Source organism: Pangasianodon hypophthalmus, chromosome 28, assembly GCF_027358585.1.
Source record: "Pangasianodon hypophthalmus isolate fPanHyp1 chromosome 28, fPanHyp1.pri, whole genome shotgun sequence".
Taxonomy (NCBI): Eukaryota; Metazoa; Chordata; class Actinopteri; order Siluriformes; family Pangasiidae; genus Pangasianodon; species Pangasianodon hypophthalmus.
Genome location: NC_069737.1, coordinates 5754675 through 5778951, shown reverse-complemented (window position 1 = coordinate 5778951; position 24277 = coordinate 5754675). Strand labels below are relative to the sequence as shown.

Sequence of the window (24277 nt, the reverse complement as noted above, 5' to 3'; positions counted from 1 at the left end):
ACCTGAAACTAGCTCAAAAAATGTTAGCCATATATGACAGAAAAGTTATGATATTGTTAAGGTTTGTTCATTCATTGGTCGAAAAAAAAAAAACACTCACTTGACTTGTAAATGCACGAACATCTCTAATGTCCTTTTGATGTCCTATCTTTCTTTATTAAAAAAAAAAAAACAACAATTACAGTCTTGTTTTCTTTTATTCATTTTGAATTGAGATCTCTCCTCGATGTTATGATATCGCTACATTTCCTACACAAATAGCATTCCAACCTGAATCACTGTAATATCTGTATAATTCCAACTACAACAGAAATGGTTTTGTATATAATATATACACTATCTGCACTTACACTTTCCCTTTGTTTGCCATAGCCTATGAAAACTCGTTCAATTTAATTTGAATTATTCACTCATAGACTTTTTTTTTTTTTAATTAAAGCCACCCGTGGACTTGCTTTTTCTATCCACAGCCTTGTACCTAAACTAGTCCATTAAAAAAAAAAACCCACAGCACTGTTTAGTTTGTGTGCTTCAGTTTTATATTTGTTGCCTATTTAGATGTGAAATTACTGACTGTGCTGCTATATTCTCATACATGATACCCTTTCCTTCAAAGGAAAAAGATTACCACTGAGCAGATATTATTATTATTATTATTATTATTATTATTATTATTATTATTGCTTCTCCGCTGAACCATGTGGCTCAGAAATCCACATCTAGAACTATCCATATCCTGGCTGAGTGTGCGTTGGATTTCCCATCACGTAACACTAAATTAGGAGTTTCTCTGGAGGGTATTTGGTAGCTAGTAACAGGCATGTAAGGTAAAATAATGCTTAATTTTGTTAAAAAAAAATATTTTGAAATAAGCAGGTCTCAGGTTATTACAATGTAGTTGTTATGTTAAATGTGCTCACCAGATGAACCCTTGATCACATGAGATTTAAAGGCAGCACACAACCCGATGCGAGTGTGCCAGTACTTTAATTTAGTAAACATACTGAGATGTTTGTGTGCAAATTATGGATGATGTTAAAAGCACAACAAAAAATGAAATGCCAATTTAATAGGAGTGTAATGGTATGGCGTATCATATTTCGTTCGATACGAGGGTCCTGTAGACATTTCGAGCAATACATTCAACATGCTGCATAATAAAGTAGGCTAGTCATCATTAAATACCACACGTATTATGTGAGGTGAAATAAACATTTAAACGTAATCAAGCCCATAAATATAACTTCCTCTTTATCTCAAATCTGTAGTGGCTGCCGTTTAAAAAAGACACATTTCTTCTAAGATCGCCATTTTTCCACAAGCCAATATGATACTAGCATACTAGTGTACAAGCATACTAAGTTCAGTTTTAACTGTTCACTATCAGCCAAGCATTTTGTGCAATATGTCACTCATGTAAGTCCTAAATTGCAGAGGAAGTTTGTCAGAAATGCCATGAAAGTCCGATTTGGTGATCAGAATTGTGCTGATGATGTGTGAGACGCTCTTCTCAAATTTGGCCAAAATGAGGCACATAGGACAGGCTTTACCTCTAAAGCACGCAAAAGCTGCCTAAAAATGAATTAGCTTCTGATTGTACAGATTCCACATCAGTTATTTTTGGAGGTTTTTATACAGTTTCATTCTAATCATCATAATTCTGTGGTGTTTATGCGACACACAGGACAATTCACACGCTAACAGGCTTACTCATAATCCACACAAAATCTCTCCGTGTTTTTCTTTCTGCTTTCAGGTGCTTTTTTTTCTTTTCCATTCAGGCTAGTTTGCATACACAAGCAGGACTTAAAATAGCTCCATTCCCGACCACACACAAACACACACACGCAAGCACGCGCATACACAGTTAAGAGGGTGTATAGTAATGAGTTAGCAGAGTCACACACCTAGCAAGACTTTTGAATAAGCTAGCGTACCTGCTGTGTGCTCGTGACTGGCTTTACCAACAGATTTGTCAAAAATGTAGCAACAAATGATAGCTGAAGACTGCTAACAGTCTGGGATGGAATGGATACACTGAGCAACAGAAACATGTTTTTTTTTTCTTTTTTTTTTACAGTAGACACTGCTAAAACCTGATATTAAGTGTAAGTTTTTCATTAGTACTTTAACCTACAGTGAATTTACTTGAGACATCGGACTAAATTTTGCCTTCAGGCAGCGTATCCTCCTATAAAACTAATCTCGCTGCTCACTTGGGACTTTTTTCCTCAAAATTGTACAATTTTATTCTTTGTAACTTTGTTACTTTATTCTCAGAATATTATAATTTTATTCTCAAAATATACTATCAGAATCTATGATTATTTCTCAAAAGCTTACTAATTTCTCTCCGAAATATATAAACATGTAGTGTATTTAATGAAGTAAGGTCTTATAATAGGAATTTTCATGTCTATTTCAGTTTAAACTGTTTAAACTGTATTAGAAAGAGATTTGCTAATGTTTAACATGACAGCTGTATTAGGTTATATTAGGTTTAATTTTAGGTTTTAAAACATAAAATCTACATATAGCAACTTTGTGAACATTTTTAAATCGGAATAATTGTAAGTTTCCCTGTTTTAATTTTTCCCTGATGTAAATGTGGCATAAAGTCTAAAGGTGCAACTGGATATTTTACTGCGGATCCATCTAGCTGATAGTTCTAGATAGTTCTGGTGTTGGTGTGGCTCAAAGATCTGAGGCTTCACGGATCATTAACCTCACTAATGATGGTTACAACTGAAACATAAACAGTAGTTTATTTTGAAAAATTAAAGATACGGTCGGCTTATATTTAATTTTAGCTTATTTTGAAATAAAAGAATTTGTTCTTGGAAAATGATATTAACAAAAAAGTAGCACATGTAAATGCAATGTGAAGGTATAAATCTTTATGTAATCTTTTTTTGCAGTAATACAAGATTTAAAAAAAATAGGAATGCTTTGCTAGAAAGCTTAATTTCTTAGGTTTAATTGTTTTATTTATCATAAAATATCAATCATATAAATCAAAATCCTCATTTAAATTGCATTTGTATGATTTCCATATTTGGATACAGAATCACTTTCATATATTTAAAGAATAGAACAATTGATGGCATGCAGTTGTAGAAAAATAATTAACGACGAGGTGGTGTGATGCGTCTAGATGCAAAGGAGGGTTACGGTTAGGGTTAAAAACAGCACATCTGTGAATTGGTTTATAACATCATGTTACCACTATGTCAATACTTACGCAACCAACAAATGTCTGTCTTAAAAAATATTGTAGGAACATTATGTACATCTATTTTTTTTTGCCGAACAAAGTGATTTGGGATTATGTGTTTATACCATGATTTTATTGAAACCATTCCTTTATGCTCTGCTCGATTTAGTTTCCAGTTGTGTATAAGAAGGCATTACAGAAAAGCTGTGAGCTCAATTAAGGAGAACATTAGGATGAGTTATGTCTTGGACAAATTTACGTCCTAGCTTCTGTTCTTTATTTACTCAGGCCACTGTGACAAATGCGGAGAAATAGATTAATTAATTGCATAATCAATTAGCTAAATAAATAATGATCTCAGTGGGTCAGGAAGGATTGCACTTCAGAATTAATCATTTTTCTGCTGGCATAGTCCTCTGAATTTGTGTTTTTTTTTTTCTGAATTGCAGGCAGAGAGACGAGCCGTTGGGGTTTGGACAGGTTAGGGCCCTAGATAGAGCACATTACTGAAACAACCACTCCAGCGCCCTCCATCCTGAAAAGAACTATAATCTTCTGTTGCTTTTTTAAGATATGTAGCAGAAAATTTGATATAATCAACTGTGGGGTGGTAACATTCTAAATTTAAGATAAACAAATGGACAAATGCGCAGGGTGAGTTTAAAAGTATGGCAGGTAATCACCTAGCCGAGTTGTGTTGTTGTTGTCGCACATTCATATTCACGCAGAATAAACACACGGTCACACTCCCTGCCTTTCCCAATGATGATGGATGTGGTAGGGAGCACCAGCGCTGAATTAATGCCTGCAGTTTAATGAGTCAGTCAAGCAGTTAATTACGCACAAAAGGCCACTGTATGGGCCCCTGTCCAAACAGGAGTAATTAAAGAAGCCTGGTTTTACGAAGTGGATTTTAGTTTTTTCACGCAACGTCATTACACCATGAATTCTCCAGGCAAATATCAGTAAGAGACAGAGAAGCAACCAAGAGGCCAAGAGTAAATTCACAGCTCAGATGGGGGAAGCTGTTCACAGGATAACCGTCACCATAGCTGTGCTTTGTGGAAACGTGGCAAGAAGAAAGCCATTACTGGAGAAAATAAATAAATAAATAAATAAATAAAATAAATTTTTAAATGTTTCAGCGAATGTGGAAAAAACAACTCTGCGGCAAGGCCAAAAAGTCAGCCCAGTATGTTACATTTGGCAGAAATCCAACACTTCTTGCATTCTCACTGTGAAACATGGTGGTGGTGGTAGCATCAATTTATATCCATACTTATGCAACCAACAAACGTCTGCTTTTTTAGTTTAATTAACCTTTGTCACAAGAAAAAAAATATCATGGAACATTTTGTACACCTAATATTTGGCTGACCAAAGTGATTTGGGATTTTGTGTTTGTGTTCCAATCTCAATTACACACACAAATCACCTTTATTTTTATATCGTTCTGTTTTTACCATCTGTCTTCACTTGCTCAATCTTCTTTGTCTCTCCTTCTGTCTTTTATCTTCAGCCATTTCTGTTTTCCCCAGGGGCAGAAGAGCAAGTGGATCTTCTCGTTCCTTTGACCTTTTCAAAAGCCTTCTTCCTTTGCTATGAAGTAGAGAACACACACACACTTTCATGTTCCTCACACATGCACATACAAGGACAAGCACAGACACACTCTGTATGTACCACACACACAAACCTTCCACATTCTTCTGCTATCATGTCTCCTATAAACCTGCTTCTACTGTTTTTATTTTCAAACAGCTTGGGGTTTCATTTATGTGGTGTCGAGGTCAAATGTGTGTGCTGTCTCTGCAGATATGTGCATGCACACACGCACACACGTACAAGTGTTATGATGAAAGTATCAAGGGCAGAAAATAGAGTGCTTTGCTCGGGGAGGGTCTCAGGTCTCAACAGAGGAGTGTGATTCATTCAGCTGCTCTTTTGCAGTATCTCTCTCTTTCACTCACACGCGCACACACACACACACACACACACACACACACACACACACACACACACACACACACACAAAACGTATTTGCTGATGGGCTGCCATCTGCTCTGGATTCATAGGAGTGTGTGTCGTTTTTCAAGCACCTGCCACACTCTTAATGACCGATCTGACACAAATGCACATGCACGCGCGCACACACACACACTTTATGAGCACTGAATCTGCCATGAAGCATTTTTAAGTATTCTCCTGCAGAGATTTCACATCACTTTGGGAAGAGTGCAGAAGGCGTTTGTAACAGCAAGTTTAATTTCTCCACTACGATTAAATACAGTTAAGCCTTTATATCAGTTTAAAGTAAGAATTTGGAGAAGAAACTTTTGAGAGCAAGATCTAATCACTGGCATCCCATTTTTAACAGTTGAGAGAGTAGAGATATAGAGAGTTTTGTATAAAAGACATTTTTATATGATTTCTGAACACTAAACAGATAGCAAATTCAGTGGCAATTACCTCATTTTCGGTTGTTGTTATGGCTACATCTCATGCGCCATCTCAGTTTTCACTGAGATGTTGACTTATTATGATATTAGCCACAGTGACATTGACTTATTAAAAAAAAAAAGAAAAGATAAAAAAAAACCCCAGAAAAAAACACTGTGCCTGATACACTCATACCAGAACATTCCATTTTAGTGTCACTGCTGTACTGAGGATAAAGCACCACCCAAAATTATATCAGCTCACTGGTGGTCCTGTGGTGGTTTCTTTCTGTCGAGGGGGGCAAATACATTGTACAGGGCAACAGAGAGGCAACAGTCAGTGATTCTGCACCTGTCTTTATGCTGTGTTTACCTGATAATATGGTGAATATGATACTGTAGCTGTACCTGAGTATGTCTGAAACCACACTGTGTTCACTATGTTGTGCTTTAGTTTGGGAGTGTGTAGCAGAGATTCACTTTGTGCTCTGCGGACGTCTTATTTATTTATTTATTTATTTATTTATGGGTATGAAGCAGAGCTGGTGGGAAGCTCCTGCCTTTCTCCTCACTTTAAATGTCAGACAAAGTCACATTTCTATGCTAGAAAACATACAGTAAACATGCGCCCTAGGGAAAGCTTCTGAGTGTGCTGTGTAACACAGAGGCAGGGTTTTAAGTAGGTTACATGCGAAAAAGTACACAATTTAAAGGCCTCTGTCTCTCTGAAACCTCATTCATCCCCCTTTCTTTATCTCTCTCTCTGTCTACCAGAGCTGTGGCTCTAATAATTCAGTATTAAGTTCAAATGTCATACTGCTTGTATTTGGCCTTATTTTAACCATCAGTGCTAATCTCTAACAAAGCTACTGACAATGCTGCAATCACTAACAGAAAATAAGTTTAAAAACATACAGGGAACATAGGAACAAGCAGAATAGAAATAAAGACAGTGACAGACAAATACTTATGCTGAGTTTTAATCCACATCTTATAGCATTTGGGTAAACTCTGTTATTAAAAATTGAAAGTGTTCAAGCATTGCTGTTTCATTTACTAGATAAAAATGGCATTAACATTAGTACACTTCTTACCAATTTTAGCTGAAGAATGTCATTTTAAACTGAAATATAAACTAAAATTCCTATTTTAAAACCTTCTCCTTGGATGCATGGCAAGTTTATGTAGTCACTTGGCTCACTTCCAGGTTTGGTCTGAGAAACTGCAGCTGTCAGAAAGCTCCGAAACCTCTTTGAAGGCGGGAATTATGTTTTTCCCATATGATGCGAGTACAGCATAAAATTACTAAAATAAAAGTTTAGCTATAGAGCTAGGTGCCTTAATTAGCTAAATTATTTCAGCTGAATGACTGTTTATAATGCTACAACAAGGCTAAAGGTGTGGTGCTTCACAAAGGAGCATAAAGCTGCGAAGAGAACACACACTGACAGATAAAACAGTCCATACAGTATTCTATATAGCAGATAGCCTAGATTAGCCACTTTTGCAAACTACGTTGAAACATCAACACCCATGTATATGCGTGTGTGAGAATATGCAGGTGTATGGATGTTTATGTGTGTGTCAGTTAGAAGGAACATTAGAATGAATCATAGCCTCTGCAGTGGAAATCAAGTTCATTTTTTATTTAGACATCTCATCTATCATCGTGGGCAGAGAAGTAACCAGCCAGCAATATTAATCTGCCACAGAGACAGTCGTGTCCCCTGTGTGTGTGTGTGCGTTTTTTTTTTTTTTTGGGGCGTCCGATTTAAACGCTCACATTTATCACACTGCCCGTCAACAGCTCACAATGTAAATAAATTGGTTCATTAATACATAATCAAATAAATGCATCAATATTCTCAGAGAGACAAGTTGATTGGAAAATAAGGCTCTTTTAGATAAAAATGTGCAGCAATACAATCAGCCGAGGCTTTAAATTCCAGTTAACTCAATATCACCTGCAAGTCCTTTCTGATGGGTGTCAGCCATTTTGGCTTAGAAGATCCACAACTTAGAGGGTAAAAGGAATATGTTTAGGAGATACAGTATAGTCTTAGAAGGGTTTCTCAGGGTTCTTTCAGGTAGTTTACACTCACAGATATAGGGTTCTATATAGAACCTTTAACCTTTCCCCCATATGGATAAAACAAAATCAGAAACATAAGCAGTCTATATTTTAGCCTTTTCGATTTTAGTATTTTCTAGAGAACACTGTAGAATCAGACATTGGTTCCAAAAACAAAGGTTTTTACAAAACAAAGGACAATTAGTGATGGAGGAGATGCTGATGTGCATCAATATGTGATAGATGATGAACACAGTTTTTGAGAGTAGTGTCCATATTTTCTAGCAAATCCACAAATTAGGATGCAAGACAGAACCAAAAGGAGGAGTACACTGTTGGGGGAAAACCTTACAGTTTTTAAGAGTAATTGAGTATTTGGCATTTTTCCTGAGGCAAAACATCCAACTGACAATGATGAGTATTGTGCAATCAGTTGGCACATTTTCAATGCAATAGTCAGCTTTAGCTCTTTTCTATTCAGTCCAACAAAGCAAGATACTGGCTGAGTCAAATGGAGAGCAAGTTAACATTATTCTAGTCTCAGTCTCATACACTCTGCTTATAGCACATGGAGAGCATTTGTGCACTTTTCTGGCCACAAGCTTCAGAATCTTCAATGTTTGCAATCCCATGTATTGTTGGTTTCTGATGGGGGAAAGTTTTTTTTTAACACACAGTTTTGTTTGCAGCAGTTAGCAGTGAGAAAAATGATGTAATCTTATGTTTGCCAAAGCACTACAGGTCTTTGTTTATTAGCTAGCTAACATTACCAGAAATATACTTATGTTGTTAACCTGATCAGATATTTTCATACTTGGGCCAAAGACCGTCCAGTTCAGAGCTGGAATGGAACTGGCCATGTGTTTAAGAAAGTCCAGAGTGGAACGGCTTTTGTACCTCCTCAACTGACCATGGAGGAATTACCTTAATCTTATACTTCTATAAACCGATAATAGCTGACCCCAGCTAAGTTTGCTACAGATGATCTTAAGATTAAATAAAACATACAATGAAGTCAAACAGCAAATGAATGTTTTTATACATGAAGGGTTTTACGTAACATTTATTCGGTATACATTAGTCCTGTATACATCCAAGACATCCATTACTGAAGAGCAGCATTTATTTCTAATGCAGATGTCAGTCGCCTTCTTGCTTTCTTGTTGCACTCACACACACACATGCACGCACGCACACACACACGCACACACATGAACACGCGCGCACACACAAACCATTAACCTATGGAAACAGCATCTGCTGAAAAGGAGACTGTTGGAAGGTGTGACAAATAAATAGACGTGTATTTTCTTATTTTCTGCTGCCAGATATCGCTGGAGAATATACTGCGTGAGAGATAGGCACTGGCAGATGCGCACACACACACACACACACACACAGAAAATGAGTGTGTCAATGCTGATAGATTGAGCCTCACAGCAGTCCTAGCTAAGCAGGATTCTAAATACAGCAGTTTGAAAGCTGTGAATAAACATCATGCTTTCGCTTACTCATGTCCTTTTAGTGATATTGTGTATGCATGCTTTTAATCAACACACACACACACACACACACACACACAATCACTCTTCAAACCCTCAAGTCATAATGACCTGTTGTAAGATTTCACAAATTAATGCTATACTAATCATTTTTGATTATTAATTTGATTATTCTTTTTAAATGAATTGAGACAGGGTTTTGGTAATGACAATGCCTTGGGGTGAGTTGGTAGTTATGATGTATTAGGAGGAGTTATGATATGCCATCAGTTTGACAGTATATTGGGGGAGTTTGTGGATATGACTTACTGAATTGTGAGGACTATTGTTTATGATGTCATTTATTAATAGAACTTTTGGACAATGTATTAGGAAGTTGGCAATACTTTGCGTAAATTTTGGTTATCGTAGATATCGTAATTTTGGTATTGTTTGATACCGTAGGCAGGGTGTGGGAGTTATATTAAGAAATGTTTCACCTTGACACATTAAAGTGAGGAGAAAGTGTATTGGGAGGGACTGTGGTTATGTATTAAGAAAAGGTTTGTTTTTGAGCCAATGTATTCAGAAGAGGTTTGTGTATGACATAATGCATGTATGACAGCCTGATCATCACATAATGTACAAAGAAGAGGTTTGGTTATCATGTAATGTATTAAAAAGAATTTTGGATATGATGTATTAAAAAGAGGTTTGGTTAGGATTTAATGCATTAAAAAAGAGTTTTGGTTATGATGTAACGTATTAAGAAGAGGTTTGGTTATGACAAAAATGTGTTAAGAATTTTGGTTATGATCTGACGTATTAAGAAGAGGTTTGGTTATAACACATTAAGAGGAGGTTAGGTTATGACATGTGTTAAAAAGAATTTTGGTTACGACAATGCGTTAAGAGGAAGTTTGGTTTTCACGTAATGTATAAAGAAGAATTTTGTTTATAACATAACGTATTAAGAGGATTATATGCTGTGATGTATTAAGGAGAATGTTAGCTATAAGAAAGTTTTAATCATGATGTAATCTGGACAATTTTCGTTGTGAATCAATGTATTAAGAAAGGGTACTGCGAGGGGTGTTGGTTATGTCAGTGTATTAGGATATATTTGGGTTATGACAATGCCTTTCCATCCCACAGATCATCACTAGAGAACAACTGATATTTTTGTTTCTAAACTAAGAATAAAATCCTTTGAAAACAACATATGGGTAAATGTAGTTTGCTGGGTGATGAGATTATTTTTGTACTCAGCTCTTTTTTGGACTGCAGCTTTGCTGTTTCTGTAAAACACGCAAAAACACACAGCTCAGAGTGCTCTTTGGACGACGTCCACTAGCCCTGCAGTGAGGTTTGCCATTTGAAATATTAATGGCTGCTGTTAAGGACTTGGCTTGTGCTAGTGGTAGAGGGAACATGCTAGAATTAGAAGAAAGCATGTTAATAGCTACTGTACTGTTGTTAATGCTAGAGATGTGCTGGTTTTGGAAACATTAGAAGGATTGTAGTAGTAGAGGACCAGTATAAATGCTTTTGGTAGACAGATAGATGTTAGTAGCAGAGAGATCATTTTAGAAAGTACATGCTAGCATTAGACAGAACATTATGGTGCTAGAGAGAGAATGCTAGCACTAAAGAAAGTGTTAGTGCTAGTGTGAGAGGGAAATATTAGCAGCACTGGAATCATGCTAGCAGTAGAGAGCATTTTAGAGGCAACGTGTAGATGCTATGTATGTGCTAGCATTAGAGAAAACGTTAGGATTAATAAAAAAAAAAAATAATAATAATAAAAAAAAAACTTTGCTGATAAAGCATGTTAGAGGTAAAATGCCAGCATTAGGAGTATGCTAGTGTTAGAAAGATTATGCTAGCAGTGTAAGATAATGTGCTAGATTTAGAGGAAACTGTAGAGAGAGCATGGATAGAGGGAATGTGGATAGAGAAAGTGTGCTAGTGTGTTAGTTAAAAATGATATTTTTGCTGATTAACAATGTAAGGAATACGCTAGTGTTAGAACGACTAGTAGTGTAAAGAGTGGACACTAGTGTTAGAGAGAAATGTTAGCAGCATTGGAAACATGCTAGTTTTAGAGGAAACATACCAGCAGTGTATTTGAGAGAGAACATGGGTAGAAATGTGCTAGCATTGGGAATATTCTGTGTTAGAAAGACCGTGCTAGCAGTGTAAAGAGAGCTTGCTATTGGTGGATTGACGGTGCTAGCATCATAAGGAGCATGCTAGTTTTAGAGGAAACATAGTAGCAAAGAGAGAGCTTGTTATAAATAAGTCACTGGTAAAAGGGAACAGGCTAGCTTTAGAAGCTAACAGTAGAGGGAGAGAATGCTAATGGGACAATGTTCCCTTCAGACAATATACAGACACAAATGTGTTAATCTGGTAATTTACAGCAATAAATGAAGGGCTGACGGAAAGGACGCACATACTGCCGTCAGACATGGGACTCAGGGGAAATCATGTGACTTTAGCGCTTAAGGTTAGAGGTCGCAAAGAGTGACCCTGAAGAGCCAGGACAGTTACAGGGCCATCTGTCGCATCGTGTGTGTTTGTGTGTGGCTAGTGCATACTTGTTGACTGGACCACGACTCTTGCTAACAAAAGAGCAGCGATAAAATCAGTTCTCATACGGGAAATAAAACTGTCATAGTAGCATTCATTTAAGATGCTCAACATAAAGCCATCCATTTAGCCACATTTAAAGAAGTCCACTTCTGAGTAATACTTTTCAACCTGGCGCTAATGTAAATCTTGTAAATGCTACTCGTAAGCACTGAATCTCACAGCAAATCTGACCCTGAAATGAATAGCAACAGATTATAAAAAGCTCAGAGGAAGGAGACAGATGATGCATCGTCTATATTTGAGGGTCACTGAATGGTCTGATGTAGATGGAAAATTATGTAAATCATATGCTATGGCCTTCAGATAAACCACATCTCAACCCAGTCAAACACCTATGGGAGATTTTGGAGTGATGCTTTAGACTCAACCATCACAACACCAACTGAGGGACTATCTTTGGGAAAAACACCTACATCATCAACATTCACTAACAAATACCAACATCCATCAAACAACACTCTCCTTTAAACATTAGCTTTCTCGTTAAACACCGTCATTCAACAAACACCAACATTCTTTAAACATCAGTACTCACCATTAAACATCCACATTTACCATCAAACAATAACAGTTCTCCATTAAACACCAACTTTCTTTTCAGACATCAGCATTTGCCAACAAACAACTTCTTTTGCCAACAAACCCCAATATTCTCCTTTAAAGACTAACAATCGCTATCAAAAATGCACATTTATGTTTAAAATCGAACATTTACCATAAGGCACATTGAAGCTGTTCTGGTGGCTTTGGGTGGCCCAACAGCTTACTAACACACTTTGTTGTTTTTTTCATTTAATTTTTGGGCCAAATATTAAAGACATAAATAGCCAATCAAATCACCAATCATATCAGAAATCACCAACATTCACCATCAAACAACAATATTATTCTTTAAACACCAGCTTTCTCATCAAAAACCATCTCTAACGCACACCAGCGTTCACCTTTAAACCCCAATATTCACCATCAAACACCTGCATTTACCAACAAACAACATTCTCCATTAAAATATCTATTAAAATATCAGCATTAACCATCAAACACCAACATTCACAAACACCAACATCCATCAAACACCAACACTCTCCTTTAAAAAAAACAACTCTCTCAAACACCATCATTAACCAACACCAACCTTTAAACATCATTCACCATCAAACACCAACATTCACCATCAACACCCATGTTTACCATTAAACGCCAGCTTTCTCTTCAAACATCAACACATACCAACAAACATCAAATTTTGGCAACAAAGACCAATAATTCTCCTTTAAGCACCAACACTCACTTTCCAAACCCCACATTTACCATTAAATACCAAACATTTACCTTCAAACACCTATATTTACCATCAAACACCAACATTTACTCACACACATTAACATTATTTCTGTTTCTCTCAGTGCGTTGGTTGCTGGTGGCTCACACGGACTAAGTACATAATTGCATGTTTAAGTGTTTTTGCTTAATGGGCTCGTTTTCAGGTTGTCAAGGGTGTTGTGGCTCAAGTGCCATTAGAGGAGGCCTTTTTATCCACACAAACGGTAAGATTTAGTGAACTGTATTCAGAGTGGAAGCGCTAATCAAGCCACATGTTAACACTGAAAATGTAAATAATATCAGCTTTAGCATATTAGCAAACCTTAAATTAAAGGTGGATGAGAGTGACAGCACTGTTCCTGTGCTGTTATATGTGCGTTATATGCCATTTACTGACGACCGCTTTGAAAACCATGGCACGATATCGAACTGAAACTGACAAACTGTCAAATTATAACATCCTTTCAGCCTTTCAGCCCAATGATCCCTCTCAGTGTGATTTTTGAGCTGAGGGAGCAGTTTAAGATTAATGCTGGATCATATTTATTCCAATATTATTGTCCAAGGAGTTGGGATTAGCCTAGCGATCTACAGCTTCAGTCTTTTGACCACATAAAATGGGGAAAAAAAAACAAAACAAACCTAAAACAAAACAGGATATGAAACGAAATAAATCCATTATCATAACAACACACTAATCAGCTTTTTAGTAACCTGATTAGTTCTAATACGTCTTAACATCAATTAAACAATGTGGGTATTTTAAGATTAAGAAATGTAATTTGATTTGTAAGAATACTTGGAGTTGGTATATTATTGACAGTGTTAGAAAGTGTTTAATTTTACTGACATTTATTAGTCAGTTAAAGTAAGTTTAAAGTTATTTTAAAGTGTCTTATTTTACTGATGGTTATATGTTAGTTTAGGGAGATTCTAAATCATTAAATTTAATTAACAAAAACAATTCAAATAGATATGAGCGAAACTTCTTTCAGAAGGGACACTATGCAGTGCATCCCTGTACTGCAAATGTAGTCAGTCGAGACATGTTTGATAGTCTACTGATACTAGCAAAATAGTTTACTGATACTTTTATGCTAGAAACAACTTTACAATAATAAAGCAAACCAAAATAGCTCAAAAATATTTGCAGTATTTTTTTAAACAAAGCTTTATAAATGGATGCTTAGGTAGGACAGTTTGGTGAGGATTGACAAAATTCTAGAAAAAGAGTCGACTCGTTTACAAACACATCACTACTAAAAACAGCGCTGAATCCGAATCTCTTTCTTCCTCAGCACAGTGCTTTCTTTCTAATACAGGCTGATGTTACTCCATACCAGCAGCAGGAGGAGTGGCCTAAAGTTTGAAGGTGGAGTTATATGTTTTAGAAGTAATTTAGATGATAGCTTGTAGGAGGCTGCAAGATTCCTTCACTTCTTAGCGCAAAACAAGCAAGGAATGGGGTGCTTCCAACATCACCTCTCTGTTTTTGGATTTGGAAACAGCTGTTTTCTTTAATGTAACATTTATTTATATAAGCATCATTTAGTGCAATTTAAACATTGGCTTATTTTTACTGAAGGAGAAGAACAGCGTGTAGTGGATGTCTCTGAACCTGCAGATTACTCACGAATATAACAAAACTGTACTGCATCCAAATATCGCTACGATCCTGCTACACAGTAGGCGAAAAGCAGTACACCAAAGGAGTAGTATCCGAATTCTCAGTATTCATAAAACAGAAGGCGAGAAATACCCAGATGACCTACTGCTCCCACTGAGATTCTGCAGTATGGATCACTCCAAATAAAAATGGCGGAAGGTATTTTTATTTTGAAGGGGCAGGTTGGCAGCAACCTCAAGGCAGCAGTTTGGCTCTTTTTAAGTTTAAGCACTAGTTTAAGTACTAGTACTACAAGCACTAGTAAGTAAAAGTTGTTCCTTGTGGTTAAACTGTACTTGTTTAACAACACCTGAGTAAATTTTTAACTTCTTGAAGGTTTAAAGAAGAAAAAAACAGTTGCAGGTGATCCAATCCGGCGGGCTCTAAGTTTTTCAATTATTTGATGTCGGAGGTCACATGACAATGCCGTATGCAGTATGTCCGGATTGTATGCATACGACACACACATACTGATCAGTACGTAATATCAATGGCCGAGCAGTAGGTACTGATCAGCTATTTCAGTGTTATAAGATCATAGGATCATTATTTAACAAATCGTACAAAAGTGAAAGTCCCCCAGAGGAGCTGCTCCTTTTTTCTCACCCTGTACACGCCTCACTCACTCGCACACCTTTTTTTTTTTTTTTAAACTTACATTTGAAATCTTTCCTCTTTGAGATTTAATTAGCCGCTCCAGCAGGAGAAAATGCCTGGTTTGGGATCGAGTTCAGCGGTTCTGCGGCTGCTCTGACAAAATTAACTCAGACAAACGATAATTAATATTTTCACCCTGCAGCGGCAGAGGAGTGCTAACAAGCAATCACAGGATGAACTGCCGCTTGTTGTTGCTCCACTCAGCCAGATCAAATTAGTTCCACAGTCACTAACCCTTTAGCACCCTGCACCCAGCCCTTGCTAATGTGCTGCTTAAGTGGTTTGCGGGTAAATAAACCGGGGCGTATGCATGCTCGCGTGCAGTCTGGTGAAAGATTAAACTTTAGCATAAGGCTAACATTAGCAGAAGTTGGTAATATGGCTGCCATATGGCAAGTCTGTTAAGGTCTGTGTAGTTTTCCTAATTTTTTTCTCCACTTGATTTATAACATTTAAACATACCTTCATGCTCATAGATATTGAACTAGCCTTTGAGAATTTCCTTGCACACAATCATAATCATCAACACTCTACATGGCACATATCAGCAGTATTATTTTCTAATATTTAAGAGCATAATTAATATGTATGTAGCCTATGTAAGATCTTATGGAATAATTGTTTTTTTTTATAACTTGTAATTTCTGAGATTGAACTGTGTTATTTATAATTCAAATAAATGAAGGTTGCTGACATTTAAATGTTTTGATTTAATTTATGTAGCAATTTATAAAGTCATACATACATATCTATGTCCACTTTATGTAAATGGGTACAGATGATTTTAGGCAAACATGGGCTGATATCTTGTAAAGCTTGAATATGAAGACAACTTGGAAAATACCATTACCATACTTCACACAAATTTTCATGATTCTAGTAGTGAGTCATCATCTGGGTATGTCAAAAAGGCACAAATCTGGTCAATATCTTGAATCCTATTGGTTGTTCAGACTTTGACACAAAGGCAATGAAATATAGTAGTTTAAGCACAAACTGTGACTTTTAGCATCTGTCTCTATTAAAGTGTGGTCGATAAGCCCCTAATATCACTCACGTTTGGAAATGTTGCATTTTTTTTTTCCATTTTAAAGATCCCATAAGGAAATAAAACTGACCTTCTGTGGTGACCTCCTGAGCACTGACACAAGCTTCATGTGGCAGGGAATATTATTTAAAGAGATGTTAAATCCTGAACATGGCTTCCGATCTAAAACGTTTTTTTGATTAGAAAATATATTTTTCAGCAGAGTGAAGAAATTTGATGTTAGAATTCAGTCAAAATAATTTATAGACTTTGGTTTAGGTCACAAGCAAAAAAAAAAAACGAATGAACAAAATCTGATACATGCAGCAGCAACCCTATCATGTTCATATTTAGACAAAAGCAACAATAGAGTTACAGTAGAATTAAAAGAAGATTTTTCCATTAATGAAAAATTATTTTAAACATTCTTTAGGGGTTTAAAATGTTTAATATATAAGTTCCAATAAGAAGTAGCCAAGTAGTTAAACACAATTTAAATACTAATCACTAATCAGTGTGAAACATTATGTAATATGCTAGGCTTTGTAGTAGCTTTGTTAACAGATTAGCAAAGCAAGCTAAATGTACTTGCTCCGTACACTCACCAGAGGGACCACCAATCTCTGCATTATTTCCAGCTTTATTTTTCTTCATAATGTCTCTATACACATTTAATGAGAGGTTGTATATGACAGGATAAGATGAAACCATGTTTAGAAGATTTTCTTCAAACAGTAAATGGGAACTAATTGCAGGTAGGAACTAAAGATGTGAGTGGGGAACTGAAGAAACGTCGGCCCACAATTGCCAAAGCTTTGGTCTGAAGAATCATTCGAAATTAAAATGTTGCTTGCCACTGTCACTAAAGTAATGGCTCCATTTCACACACAGTCACAGAAAATAAATGGTCAAGGGTTATAAACCCCCCCCCCCCCCCCCCCCCATGAAGGGTGCCAATAATTCTGAACTATAGGTCTGTCTGCCTAATTGGTTTCTATTAATGCTGTTCTCTCTCATCCTAATCAGTATCACACAATTTAGGTACCTTTTGTCCACAGAATATATTGTGGAGAGAGAATGAGAGTTGGGGGTGGGGGTGGTGGATGAAAGGGTTGCTATAGAAACCAGCCAGGGAGCACAATAACTTTTCCTCCTCATGTAAACGAGGGTTCAGAGGAGTCAGCGTTCGATCTCAGATGTGTGTGTGTCGGGTTTCTGACTGTAGTGCTCACTAAAGGGACGCGTGTTGCATTATGGAATGCGACTGGTTTTCCAATGATGAGCCATTTTGCAGCCAGAGTATGGCGAGAGCACAGTCACTGATACGGAAAGAGATGCGAGGCTCTTTCAAGGCAAAAGATGAAATAAAAGGGACACAAAGCACTTTAGTAGGATGTGTCCAGAATCATAATGCTCTGTGGAAGTATCCTGAGCCAAGACGTGAATCCAGATGCATTTGAAAAAGCAGTTAGCAGTATGTATGAGCACAGATATATTGATTTATAAAGCTTTTCGTTCCTCAATGTAATGGAGATGTAATGGAATATCAAAGTAGACAGTAGATGGAAAAATGGTTAAACTGACAGCTGAAAACTATGACGTGATCTCTTCAGGCTATCAAAAAACCGTAAATCATTTTGGGTGTTAGCTGTACTTCACCAGTGGTGGTTTAATATACATATATATATACACATATATTTCATTATGGAGCTACACTGATGTGCTGTTATTCTTCCTTTTCATTCTCCTCCTTATTCTTGTGTTGTATAGTCCAAAATTTGTAAATTAAGCTACTGTTTTTTAACTCAGGCCAAAAACCAGGACTGAAACCATGATAACCAAATAATGTTTTTAATTTGTGCTAACTCAACTTTAAAGATCAAATTTTCTCTATTTTTTGGAGGAAGGTTTACAAGGTTTATGTATACAATATAAAAATCAGTCTAATTAATTGTCATGTTGTTGAATATTACATATTTACACTCACACAGTGATACACAGGCGACATTCTAGTCATACAAAAAATTCAATAATCTTGTTGATTTTGAGTACGTATGTTGGTTCCTACTGCACAGTACATAAATGTAAACCTTATATGTGAAGAAAAATCCTGTTTATATAATTACCATGCTTGTAAATACAACTACTGTTATAGTTAACACAAGTCTCAGCTATGTGGTAGCTATCATATTATAGCTATTTATCCAATCTATACAAGGAACACACACACACACACACATATATATATATATATATATATATATATATATATATATATATATATAAATAAAACATTTTCAACAGTCCTAAGTGACTCAATGACCAGAACAACAAACAAAAAAGAAGTAGAAAAAGAAGACAGTAGTCTACCTAAAAGCTGAAGATTGGAAAATGTCACCTGGTCTTTTTGCAATCGTCATCTGGCCACTTTGGTTGAGTCTGTCCCCACTGCAGTGTCAGATTCCTCTTCTTGGCTGACAGGAGCGGAACCCGAAGTGGTCTTCTGCTGTTGTAGCTTCTCTGCCTCAAGGTCCGGCATGTTATTCCCAGACATGCGTTCTCAGATGCTTTTCTGCTAACCACAGTTGTAAAGAGTAGTTATTTGAATTACTGTAGCCTTCCTGTCAGTGTTCCGCCCGCAGAACTGCCACTCACCCGATGGATGTTTGTTTCTCATACGCCATTCTGTGTAAACTCTAGAAACCTACGTGTGAAAACCCCAGATCAGCAGCACTTTCTAAAATAATCAGCCCTTCTGACACCAAACGACCATGCCACAAAGTCACATTTTTCCCCATTCTGCTGTTTGATATAAACGTTTACTGAAGCTCTTCACCTACATCTGCAAGATTTTATGCATTGTGCTGCTGCCACATGATTAGCTGATTGGATAATTGCATAAATGGGCAGGGGTACAGGTGTTCCTATTTAAGGGGCCAGTGAGTGTAGCTGTACTGTGATTGTGTTTTAATTCATGTGTATTTACAAAGATTTGCTATTTAGCTGTTCAAGAGTGACGCTTTTTCCACATGAATAATTAAATGTGGACCTTGTGGCCAATTGTTAGTTTACTGATGAAATGTTAATTGTTAAGTTTCAGTGTGGTGTGAGACAAAGATGGAGAAATGAATCATGCGGTGTTGAAGGACAGCTTTACTTGGACAGCAAACTGCAACAGCATGGCAGTGTTAACAGCAGAGTCATATTTATAGTCGTCCTTCAGGCTTCATGCTCAAGGTCAGAATTAGTCATAGAGGAAAATAAAAAACCCTCCTGAGAAACTGTCACTGCCAAGCTGATATCAGCACACAGACAGCTACCAATATTGTACTACATACAATATATTATATAATCATATAAAATATACTTTAAAAAAATGGATGGATGAGGAGTGTGGAGCAGTAGGAATTTTTACATCCAAGAATGTAAAATAGCTCTAATCAAATCTGAATTAAATCTCTGTTTAGTAAGATGGATGGATGGACGGACAGATGGTGAACATGGATGTACTTCGTCAGATTCCAAAATTGGGGCCAAAACAATATGCAAGGATGGATGAATGGACTGAGAAACCAAACCATCAGTCATAATGGTAAGTTTTTCAAGACTAAATAATCATCTTTAATAATGGATACATGGATGGATGGAGAAAGCACACTAACAGTATCCTGTCTTAAAGCGGCTATTATCTTTATCTTTACTAATGGATGGATGGCTCAAGAAAGTAAAGTAAAACTAGCAGTATTGATATTTAAGGTTAAATTATCTTCATCTTGGAAAGATGAGGGAATGTTTGCCTTGGATGGAAAGATGGAGAAAGCACACAGTATCAAGTTTTCAAAGCTATTATCTTCATCTTTAGTGATGGATAGATGGATTGATGGATATAGAAAGCAAACTAACAGTATCAAGTTTTTGAGGCAACATTATCTTGATCTTTAGCCATGGATGTATGGCTGGATGATCAATGGATGGATGGATGGAGAAAGCAAACTAACAATTATTGCAAGTTTTCAAGGCTATAAGATCATCTTTAGTGAAGGAAAGAATGATATGTGGATGGATACAAAGTAGACCCACAAGAATCCCTGGGAATCAATATCTAAGGGAGGATAGTGACAGTGGACCATCCCAAATCCTCTCCAGTACCTGATCAGAATGCTGCAGTCCAAATCAATACTATCTATTCAGTGTTGATTTAAGGATGGGTTGATAGACAGATAAAAGGGGGGCCCAATCAGAATGCAAAGTTAAATCAATATTTGTTTGGTGATGGATGGATGGATAGACAGATAGATAGGCAGGCAAACTTCAACAAACTGTGACTGGGTACATTTTTAGAATGCTTAAGATGAATAGATGAGGGATGAATGATGAAAATGGACCAATAAGATGTTTCTAAAGCACACAGTCAAATTATGTTCAACTTACTGATTATTGCCTGTTTAGTGAGGGATGGATGGAAAAAGCAAACTAATGCTTTTGCTTCATCCATACATTACAATCCATCGTTAGTTTGCTCCATCCACCCACCACTAAAGATAAAGATAATTTAGCCTCAAACACTAGCAATAATTACTGCTAGTTTGCTCCATCAATCCTATCTTCATCTTTAGAGAAGGTTATTTAGCTGTGAAAACCTGTGATAATTACTGTTATTGTGCTTTGTCCATCCATGCACCCATCCAAGATTCATTCACATTAGTGTTTGAATTTACTTTTAGTTTTCAGTAGAAGCCTACCCAATATCTGTTTAGCCAAGGATGGATGGATGGATGGATGGATGATTGAAAAGGGTCTAAGAATCATACTCAGGTCTGATGTTGGATAAATTGTTCCATGTTGCTGCCTGGTGAAAAAGGACCAATAAGAATAATCTTGATTGTGTAATCAAAACGCTTAATTAGACACGAATCCTTCCTCCAGTACTCAGAATTAGCTCCAACTCATTGATCACTGTCTATTTAGTGATGGATAGATGAAGAAGTGGAAACAAGAACTTTGTGTATTCAATAGAAATACAAAATCAGCTCCAAGCCACTGCTGTTTAATGAGCTAAAAGAATGACAAACGGTTTAATGAATGGTTGGTCGGATGGATGGATGGATGGATAGAGGAGGTATGGATGGTGTTTACCAGCTGGAGCAGAGCTTGGCTGGACGTTGGATGTGTTTGGAGAAGATGCAGATGGTCGATTATCATTGACAGATGCTCTTTTGTGTGGTGGCAAGAGCTCTGTTGGAATCAATTTAACCTGGTATATACGTCCCAGATAATATGAAAACTGTAGGAATTTGGATTTTTTTTCCCTCTAAGACTGTTTGATTCAACACCTCATGATGGCAATGTCCATAGTTTAGATTTTAACCGTCATGAGTTGGAATGATGCAGTTTCACTGAAAATTGGAGACATGAAATAATTTCTGGGCTCAATACACATGGCAAGGTGGTGAAAAACAGCATATATATATATATATATATATATATATATATATATATATATATATATATATATATATTAGATGGATAGATAGATAGATAGATAGATAGATATATAAAATAAAAACACATTTTGAATACAACACAAAGCACAGAATTACACTTCACACTTGAGAAAAAATTATGCAAACTCACTTGTACAACAACGCTGTTGAATGCTTGATTCCAACTGGTTAGAAGGTGATTAATTTTCTAGGACAGCAGCCCAAACTGTGTGGAATCATTGATATATCTGCGAGATGATGTTTATTTTCCATTTAATGAAGGAGTCTCCCATGTCAGTGGTTTGTAACAGTCAGCACTTTGCAGTTTCCCAGTAATAAGAGAAGCTGCATTTTTGTCTTGTTAACTTTGAGAGAAAAAGACAAAAGAGGCTGGTGATGAACCATTTATAGCTGCTATAACAAGTGATAACAGGAACTTGTTTCGTGGACATTCAGCAATATTAGATGAAACTATAAAGGGATAAAAAGTATGATGTTCATTCAATGTAATAATTGTCAAATTGCTGTGGTATAAGAAGAATAAAGCATTCCAGGATATGCAGTTATTGAAAATCAATATTGGGGTGGTAGCAGTAATTCTGTGTTACTTCAGGCTACCGATGATTATTTTCCTACAACAGCACACCCCCAAGTGGATTATTCCTAACATATGAAGCATGTTCTGCACCTCATGCGGCCTAGTAGGGAGGAGAAAGGAAGGAAAAAAAAAAAGAAAAAAAAAACCCTCACTAAAAAAAAAAAAATGTATTTTGCCTCTTAAACTTCAGTAATGTAACAAATCCTTAGCTGGGTTAATAATTCACACTCTCACTTAAACTCTTAAAAAGGGAAACCATTGATCTTTTTCACAGATGAATTTGGAGAGGGTGTGGAGATGAACATGGGTTAAGTGGTGAGCCACTCAACCAAACACACACACACAGATTTGCACATGAAGCGAGCCAGAGGAGAGGAAGTTCTCCCTCAGTAGTGTGTGGGTGGGTTTGTGTTGACTGCAATTTGCTGGAAAGGGCCAGAAGCTGAACACACACATGAACTCACACACACACACACACTCATAGTAGTGAATTCGGCACAGGTTATATACAGCTTTGTTCAGTACATAAGGAATAAAGTAGGATGGGATGTGCTGTAATAGGAAAATAATCAGCGATGGGGTAGTGTGATGTGGCCTGATGCAATGTGGAGTTACTCTGATCACCTCGAAGTTGATTATTTCCCAATAACAGCATGTCCCAAAGTGTTTTATTTCTCTTACACCACAGCAATTTGCCACCGATTACAATTTATAATTTACTAATGAATGGCATGTCATACTTTCTATCCATTTATAGTTACTTATTTTGTTGGCAAACGTTAGTTAGTTCTTATCAGTGCTATAAACAATCATTCTCTCACCAGGTTTTTAGCAGAAAAAAAAAGGGGGGGGAATGCTCAAACTCGGCAGAAAACTTTGTGACCATTACAAAGTGCTGAAACTAGAGACTCCTTAAACATCAAGCCCGTTAATATTAACCTAAACCGGAACTACTGCTACTATTCATGTCTCCTTTGGTCCACTGTAATATGAATGCAGGTCAAAGGTCATCCAATGTGTATTTCTCGCACACACACACCCTGAGAATGTAGAACCTAAGAATTTCTCAGCACTTCCCAGAAAATATGAGCGAGCCACCAGGCTGGCCAGTTTAGCACAGGAAAATAAAGTGGACAAACAGAGCTAAATGAAGAAGACATGGCAAGCAAGTGGAGATTTGATTTTTCTTCATAAAGCCTCCCAGCTGTTTTGGCCATTACTGTGTGTGTGTTTGTTCTGAAGTGTCTTGAATGCTGCCTGTTATCCAGTGACTCTCATTGGATAATGACTTGTCATTGCATCAGGTTCTCTCTCTCTCTCCCACACACACAACAAAAACCGTGTGTGTTTTTTCCCACTCTGTGGCCAGAATCTCATTATCTCTCCTGCCGAGATGCTGAAGCACTCAATGAACACAGTTGGAGGGCTAAACAGTCTCACACACACACACCACATGGTCATGATTCTAGATGCTATGGAGAGGCCAGCTGCTCTGTGTGTTTGCTACAAAAAAAAAAAAAAAAAAAAAAGTCTTCTCTGGCACCGAGGTTAAGGTTAGCATTAGATTTTAATAGCGATATATTTCGCTAGGTAGCAGTTATAGACAAACTGAGCATTCTGACATCATCTTTACTGTATGTAATGCTGCCTTCAAGCTCTCTCT

The 24277-nt window shown here is 36.8% G+C and overlaps 1 long non-coding RNA gene across 3 annotated transcripts in view; it reads left to right on the top strand.

Annotated features, from left to right (window-relative positions):
• The window catches only part of LOC117596385 (uncharacterized), a 100852-nt gene that overhangs the window by 61633 nt on the left and 14942 nt on the right, over positions 1-24277 (top strand). For 2 of the 3 annotated variants that reach the window (XR_008301196.1, XR_008301197.1), the window contains exon 3: positions 20001-20125. This is a non-coding gene — a long non-coding RNA (uncharacterized LOC117596385). Of the gene's footprint in view, positions 1-19658; positions 19771-20000; positions 20126-24277 lie in introns of those variants that run through there. The other variant, XR_008301195.1, reaches the window with a different exon arrangement.